This window comes from Lissotriton helveticus, chromosome 6, assembly GCF_964261635.1.
Source record: "Lissotriton helveticus chromosome 6, aLisHel1.1, whole genome shotgun sequence".
Taxonomy (NCBI): domain Eukaryota; kingdom Metazoa; phylum Chordata; class Amphibia; order Caudata; family Salamandridae; genus Lissotriton; species Lissotriton helveticus.
Genome location: NC_136067.1, coordinates 786494480 through 786503759, shown reverse-complemented (window position 1 = coordinate 786503759; position 9280 = coordinate 786494480).

Here is a 9280-nt window from a genome sequence, read left to right as displayed (position 1 = left end):
CATAAGGCAAGGCCCCTATTGCCACGGGAACATCACAAAAAGTTATGTTTCCGTGGCGATAGGGGCTTGTACATATGCCCTAAAACTTACTAAAGTTAGGGGACAAGAAATTACACTGCCAAGAACTTGGGAGAGCTTTGCTGAATATAATGAGTAAAGCTGCAGTGAGAGGATGCATAGTTGTTTTATGCTGTTAGCGATATAAACATGTTTTGAATTAAATCCTGCGAATTAAGTAGATGTCTCATTTTGGAGTTCTATAAGAATATTAAACATTTTGGGGGCAAATTATCAAGGGCCAATTTGCCGCTTTTTTGGCTTTAAAAGCCAAAAAATCTGCGAAAATGACATCGCCCTATTTACTAGGCGGTGCTAACATGCATTAGCCCATGTTAGCAGCCAAATTCCTAACGCCTCGCCTCGCATCTCCAATGACATGCAAAGTAGGCGTTCTCAGTGGCAAAGTAGGCGTTCCTAGGAAAATACAACATGGAAGAGGGCGCTACCACAACAGCGCTGTATTTTCAAGGCGGCCCTGTACTTGAGGAGCGATATCAAAACTCCTGCTAACCGCCCTTTTCGCTGGATCCTAACGTCTGCTCCAAACATGACTTAAGAATGTTTAATTTGGGAGGTGAATTGACATGTTAAGTCCACACTCCCATATTAACAAGCTTTTTTCTTGCGCTCACGAATTATCACTGTATTTCTCGCAATACTGGTGCTTATCACCGCTATAGCTGGATTTCTTATCACCTTTGGGAAACGTGTTGTTAATACCGCACTGACTCGGTGATGAAATCCAGCGATAGGAAAAACGCCGATAGGCGCGCTTTGCGAGCATTATCGCAATTTCTTGTTCATATGCCCCTTGGTCTCTAGAACCCAATTATTCAGTTAAATCTACAAAATAACCTTGTCCACCTTCTCAAAGGCCCCACTTTGATCTGTAAATGTGCCATACAATTTCTGACACCTACTAACAAGTAGTTATACAGAACATCGGAGCCTGCAATTACTGTATAAAAATCCATCTCTAATTTCCTTATTTCAGTTGAGCTGTGACATCTCTAATCACCTGTGATAATGAAAGGTCATAGCTGCCGAACTGTAATACGTTATGGAGTTATGAATCCTGCTGCCAGAGTCAGGAGCCAAAGTGAAAGACAGGCCCCAAAGCATAATTGGAACCGCAGCTTAAACAACGAAAACGAAACCCAACTTTTCCATCTTCATACCTGTTTTTCTGTGTGAACAGTGATCTAAAGAAAGGGGAGACATATGGCCTTATATTTATTTTTTTACAAGCTATAGGGCTTCACTGGAAAGATAGAATCTCTGCCTGTTTCTATATTCAGAGACACAGCATGTTTTAATCCAACCACTATTAAGCTGAGTCTGCAAATATCGAATTTCTTTCATATGAAAGATTACCCACCAAGTATTTAACATGTTGTGACCATGACTCACAAGGAATAAAGTAACCTCTGCTGTACATGATAGGGATATTTGCAAGTCACCTCAGAGTTCCATGACCTTATAAAGCAACTTAGCCTTTGACCTTGGTCCTTTAATTATTCAAGGAACTTCTCAGTGACTTGCTATATCTATATATATATATGGCAGTAGGTGCTTTAGCCCATATATAATATGAGATTGAGTACCCTACAGTTGTCAGTTGTGCTTGCTAACGTCCTAAAACATATCTGCTCTACTGGGTTCAGACAGTAATAGGTACAAGTTCTCTAACAATAATTTTGTGAACGTCTTGCAGAAGCAGTACAGCAGTGCAGGCATGCACAAGTTGAAAAAAAACATGCCTGTCACCTTTCCAGGCTAACATAGCTGGTCGGGGAGTATGAAACCATTGCTGAAATAGGTTTGCATATGCTTCCAGACTAGATTTAATATTGGTGACAATCAGACCATCTGGACTTTGCGGTCAAAATGAATTACATTGTTTTTATAACTGTTGCTATTTCTTCAGTTTGGAAAATGCGCATTCTATGTTCTTCAAGTGCATTTTCGATAATAATTGTAATAATACCCTCTATACAATTATAATTACGTGGTTGATAAAGATACTTCAAATGAGATTCCTATTCTTTAAACTTGATCATAAGTGATGTATTCATTGCTGTATAGCTCACCAAACCTGAAAAAATGACCCAAAACGTTGTCTAATTTTTCTTATTCGAAGCAAGGTAACCATACACCAGAGACTATTCTTAATATTTTGTTTTACTGGGCAAATTTGAAAGTCTTTCAATGTTGAATTTTAACACTTTGAGAAGCATAATTAGCATCATGTTAATCGAATTTCTTAAAAAATGACACTTTTAATAACAAGATTATTCTGGTGCTTTCCATTTATAGATTAAAAAATAATCTGCTAATGGTAGGATAGATGAAAGCCTGCAATACATGGGGTTTACTGATCAATACTGTTGCCCACTCTAAGGGCCCCATTAGGATGGCGGTCAGATTGCCACCGCCGCCAGCCCAGCGGGGGCAATCAACCCGCCATCCCTGTAAAAAATACCCCCGCCATAATATTATGGCTGGGGGGTCCACGGCGGATGGAAAGACCATCCTCCGTTTTTCCGCCCGGTCGACATGTCGACTGGGCGGAAAAGGGTTCTATATGGTGGCGGTGTCTGATAGACACCGCCAGCCATCTTAGAATGTGTCTTAAAAGATGCCTTTGTCGCCACAGACAGGCATGCGTATTCTGCTTGGGGAGCCCATTGCGGGCCCCCAGGGACTCCGGGGGGGTGGGGAGTGCACATGGGGGGTACCCCCCTGAAGTTCCATGCACAACATGACAGGCACCGCGCGGTGCCTGCCATGTTGTGCATGGAAGTGCACAGCATGCCTCCCTGGCATTGTGGCGGGCGGTGCTGAGTGCACCGCCCGCCACAATGTTAGGGATGCAGGATGCACCCGCCACTGTGGTGGACGCATCCTAATGGCACATACGGGACCTCCGCCCTTATGGCAGGCGGTCCCTTGTTACGACAGGTCCGCCCACCATCCTAATGTGCCCCTAAGAATTTACAAAACCAATTTGGATTCTTATTGAAGTAAGAGATCCTAATAAAAATTACAAAGAGTTAAAATAGTGCTTAAGATGGCTATTAAAAGTCAAATTTAATGTTGTTTCCAAATGACTATAATTTGATATTTTAGTCAAAATTAAATTTACACTTTAATTATATTTGTAACAGAAATGGTTACCTCTAAAACCTTAATTACTAACATCTAGAGATATAGCATAAGAAAAGGATGCAAAATAATATCGATTTTTACAGACCAAATGCCACATTTCCAAGTTGGTAATTTCCTTAATTCATTATATCATTGATTAACATTTGTCAAATTAGTTTTGGCAAAAAATTCCAGCAACCAGCATCCCCTTTTATCGGATCTTCTATTTGGACGGGATGAGCAGAGTCGTATAACCCTAAGGGGCCGATTCCGATTCGGGAAAAACCGCTCCGTATAGCCGTACGGAGCCTTTTTCCCGTACGAATTGTACACCTTCAACGTCCCCGTACGAATGATGAAGTACAATTCGTACCAGGAGCTGAACTCCGTTCGAATCGTACAGAGACCGTACGACTGGAATCCCCTTACGATTCTCCCACGGACGCGACATCCGGATGCTTCGTGGCTGGTATTCCCGACCCGGCAAGTACGATTCGTGTCGGGTATGCACCGTAAAACGCTTTTTTTAAGGGGGCCAAAAACATCCGTAAAAGCAGAGTTCGCCTCGAAGCAGGTACGGAACGCCCCCCTGAGAACGGTACGTACACCCCATGATTGCAGGGGTACGCACCGTACCCCTACGATCATGCAGTGTACGCACCGTACCCCGCGATCTTGGGGTGTACGCACCGTACCCCATGTTCGCTGGGTGTACGGTGCGTACACCCTGCGATCGCGGTGTACGGTGCGTACACCGCATGATCGCAGGGGTACGGTGTGAACCCATGCGATCTTGGGGTGTACGCACCGTACGGTTCATATGTGATTGTGCGCTTTTCCATACAAATCGCGTCCTGGTAGCCCGGTCTGGATCGTACTCACCAGGTCGTATGGGATGTGTACGATTCGTACGGGCAGTTTTTTTCCAGGATCGGAATCGACCCCAATGTGTTGTTCTCAGTCAATGTGTAACTGTTCTATAAAGACAAGGTTAATCTGGCATTAAAGTCACATTAATAAAAAAAGAAATGTAGTATATCAAACATCACCTTTTCAATTTTTGAACAATTTTTAAAAAATCACACTCTCTAAACTCTTTACTCCCACACACAGAAAATGCACTCAAATTAAAATACAAAAATGAGAATCCACGTACTCTCTCACAGATGAACATAGCACACACACGTGCACACAAAGGCACTTGATTCAAGGGTGTCAGAGGAGAGTGCATGCTCAGCTTCGCACATAACCCATATCCCATATAGGTCTCGAGTATGTAAGTGCCAATTTTCTTACTGTCTGCAGGTCTTGTGGAGCCCTGGTCAGTGTTCTATGAGTAAGCGATTTTTGCATTCTTTTTGTAAACTTTATTATAGAAGTCTATAAAACCTTTAAATCTTCGAACTGGCTACACAGTTTTGGCCTATTCCACTTCAATTTGAAAATCATTAGTTTTGCACTCATTTATTTTTCACTTATCATTATTTAATGCTAATAGTATGATATAAATGACATTTATTTTGCAGAAAACAGTTAGAACCCAATTCACAAATCTATTTGTGACCATGAAGAATAGTATGCCTGGTGCGCATGTCCACTGTATGTCCATTGGTTATTCATAGAAACCAGTTTGCATATGTACCCACAGTATTTGCCTGAGATACATGCTCGTAAAAGTCTGTCACTTGTGAGGAAAACTACACCAAAAACCTGCATCACCAAGGTATAAATATGTGAGTGAACATGTGATGGACTGAAAAATGGAGATATCTTGCATACGTACCCACAGTATTTGCCTGAGATACATGCTCATAAAAGTCTGTCACTTGTGAGGAAAACTACAACAAATAACTGCATTACCAAGGTATAAATATGTGAGTGAACATGTGATGTACTGAAAAATGGGGATATCTCCTCTAAAGTGAATGTGGAAAGAGGCAATTCATTGAGAAACACAACAACCAATGCTAATTCACTGACATACCTATGAATAGTAAGCCAACCTGTGTTTGACAAAGATAAATTGCAGATGATCCAGGATGAAGGAGGAGTGGTGTCACTTATTCTCCTGGATTTTTCCACAGTGTTTGTTGCAGTGTCACATTCCATTTTATTTACCTGACTTCTGGAAATCAGTGTAAGAAATTAGCACTTGCTTGGCTAAAATGCATTTTCAGAGCATATTGATTACTCCTCATATTTCACCTTATCAGAATTTAGATTGTGGATTACCTATAGACTAATTTTAATCAGAATACTGTTTAATATATAGGTGGCTCCCATGGCTTGTCATGTAAGAACATACATCCTAGACGCAATGACATATGACGATGATACTCAGAACATTATCTGAATGCATGGAGATACTGTCACTCCTCAGTCCAGTTTTCATGACTGTCTTAAATCGGTAGCCTCTTGGATGAGTATCAGTTTCTTGAAACTTAATTCAGAACATTCTGAGGTCTTGAATCTGTGAGAATCGTCTTCCCTTTAGTCCCATTCTTTGTAGCTTTCATCATTAGGGAAATGTCTTACCCCATCAAACTCACAGCTTAATCTGGGCTTCATAGTTGATTATAAATGAGATGGCTTGGTTTCTGTTGATCAAAGGTTCACATTCAATCGAACCTTCATCAGATCACTACTGGACTACAGCAATTCTCTTTTTATTTTTCTTCCAAAATAAAAAGATTCAAAAGCTTCAGCTTTTCTAAGAATAATAGCTGTACAGGTTTTGTTGGGGTGCATGGGGAGCTGGACTTTTAACACCTAAACCATTTACACTGGCTACCCTCCCCACTCCCTGCAGCTCCAAGGACACGGCTCTGCCCCCTGATCTACTCCATCCTCCAGAACTACCCCCTTTGTTTAACATCCCCTAATCAGCTCCAGACGACTGCAATATACCCCACATGGCTCCCAACCCCCGGCTTCTACCCTCCTCTAAAACTAAACGACCGCCACATCCCGACAGTACCCTAACAGATAACATAATTAACACCAAAAGACAACACAACTCCATTAACGCCCCAACCGGCCGAAGTGACCCCATTCAGAAGCAACCCTCCCCCACTCAAGAATAGATGGATTGCCGCCTCACCCATATCGAAAGCCAAGTTGCTATTATAATACAGGGATTGAATCGCATCCTATCTAACCTCTCGACGCTACACAACACCCCCTAAACACCCACTCCACCCCCACCTCTCCGCCCCCACAAACCCTACCACCCCCACCTCCCCCCCCCACAAACCCTAGGCCTACCAAGCCCCTGCCCCCTAGCCAGGCACCCTGCCCCTCTACGTCCCATGCCACGAGAACAAGTAGAACCGCGGGAACCATGTCCTCGGAGGAAGCGCTCGAGTTGGCCTCCTCATACACCATCCCTCGCGTCGTGCAATCCACAATTCAGGTAATTCACAATCACCGGTTTCAGAAGTGATCAAGCCCTTCCTGAAAACCCCTACACCCCCAGCCTTCTCATCAACATCCCTATTGAACCAAAAAAAGAAAGATCCCACACTAACAGCATGCTTATAAACTGCAGATCCGCCACAAAACATGCCACAGAGCTGGCAGAAACCATACTCACACATGTCATAGAAATAGCCTTCATCACCGAGACTTGGCTAAATGACTCCGCGCCTCCTATCCTGGATATGCTCATACCCCCGGGCTTCTCTATCATTAACCAAGATAGGAAAGACCAAAAAGGCGGAGGCTTGCCAATTATCCACAACGACAACTTATCAGTTTCAGAAATCGATAACTTTAACCACAACTCCTTTGAATGCCTAACCGCCAACATCAGAACCGCCAACATCAATGGCAACACCGTCACGTTCACGGAGCACCTGTCAGACCTGATTGCTCACTGCTCTCTCCAAAGCACCAACAACCTCATTTTAGGTGACCTCAACCTCCACTGGAATCATGAGAAGAGTGCTCCAGTACAAGTCCTGAACGAACTATTACACTCCAACAACCTTACCCAGCACTGCTCAAAAGAAACCCACAACAAAGGGGCAATCCTGGACACCATCATCGCCCAACAGGACGCAATTACTATAGACCACATCCTTCCAGTCGACTGGTCAGACCTAATCCTAATCCACCTCTCTCAACCGATCATGTGTCTACCCTCCATCAAGGACCCCCCTACTTGGTCTAGGAACCTAATGCAGATCAACACTGCTCACTTAGAAGAAAGAGTATCCTCCCTCCTGCCCATCTCCCCAAAAAGCCTTTCAACTGCAGAACCCACATCACACTACAACACAACGATGTCCTCCATTTTAGACCAACTTGCTCCCGTGAAACTGAAAAAAAACAGGAGCATCCCCTCCCGAACCTGGTTCAACAAGGACATCAACGAGGAAAGAAGGCAACTCAGAGCCACAGAACGTCTCTAGAGAAAGAACCCCTCCTCCAGCCATTGCAAAGAGCTCAAATCAGCAAGAAGAAAGTACAAAAAACATATCAATGACGAAAAAAACTATTTCTTCTGTATTGCGCTGGTTAAGGCAAAAAACAGACCAAGAGAACTCTTTGACATCATCAAAAAACAAACATCCAAGCTGTCGACTACCCGTGTCCAGCCCTCTAAAGCCTTATGCAACAACTTAGCCAACTTCTTCAACGAAAAAATCTCCAGGATCGAACTTTCCCTCGATATCAACCCCCATCCTCCTGGCAATACCTACACTCCAGCAATCGAAACCATCTCTAGTAGGTGACCCGCAATTACCTGGTCCTCCATCGACCCCATCCCGGAAGCTGAGATCCTCAGTTTAATCTCCTCCTCCAGGCCCTCATCCACCAACTTGGATCCCATACCCTGCCAAATGGCCAAAGATCTGAAACTCACCCTTGCACCACTCTGGTGCGAAATCATAAACAGTTCACTAAAAACAGGCACCATACCCGATTGCCTCAAGGTCGGACAAGTCACACCTCTCCTGAAGAAACCAGGCCTAGACACTAACTACATGAATAACTTCAGACCGGTCTCCAATCTTCACTTCCTGGCCAAAATTCTGTAAAAATGCGTTCTCCGGCAACTGAACAAACATATTGACACTAACAATTTACTAGACCAGCACCAATCAGGATTTAGAAAAGGTTGCAGCACTGAAACCGCAACTTCATGGATGACATCTGCAACTCCCTTGATTCAGACCATTGCTGTCTGCTCATCCTCCTTGACTTGTCAGCAGCCTTCTACACGGTAGATCATAGTCTTTTCATCAAGGTTCTCAAAGAGCGGGTAGGTGCAGACGAACTGGTTCTTCAATGGTTCTCCTCCTTCTTCCAAAATTGCTCCCAGGGAGTCAAAATTAAATCCTTTACATCTGACCTTCTTCCCGTGAACAGAGGTGTCCCCCAAGGATCCGTTCTCTCCCCTCATCTGTTCAACATATACATGGTACCCCTCACCACCATTCTGAAAAAAGCCAACATCCCTTTCCATCTATACGCAGATGACACCCAGATATACCTGGAATCCTCCTCCCTCAACGACATTCTTAGACTCAACAATACTCTGAAAGAAGTCCAAGAGTGGCTATCATGAAACCACCTTAAACTCAATCAAGGAAAAACCAAGATCCTCCTCATCTCCAACAAGGAAGAAAACCCGCACATGACAGATTGGCTGAAAGCTATCGATGCACTCAACGGGAATCTCATCCTGACAAACTCTGTAAAATCACTGGGAATCACCCTTGACCACAAATTATCCATGACTAACCACATCAAGAACTTCGCTAAGAGCGCCTTCCTCAATCGGAAGCTCCTCAATAAAATCAAACCCCACATTCCACCTACGGACCTCAAACAAGCCACCCAATCTCTGGTGTTTTCAGGACTGGACTATGGGAACACAATCCTCTCCGGTACAGCTCTCTCCCACCTAGCACCCCTAAAAACCACCCTCAATGCAGCTGCCAGAATGGTCTCCGAAGTAAATAAATTCGACCACTTATCTCCCGCACTCAGAGATCTAAAATGGCTCCCAGTGGAAATGCGGGCCAGCTTCAGAACTGCCTGCCTGACACACAAAGCCATGCACACA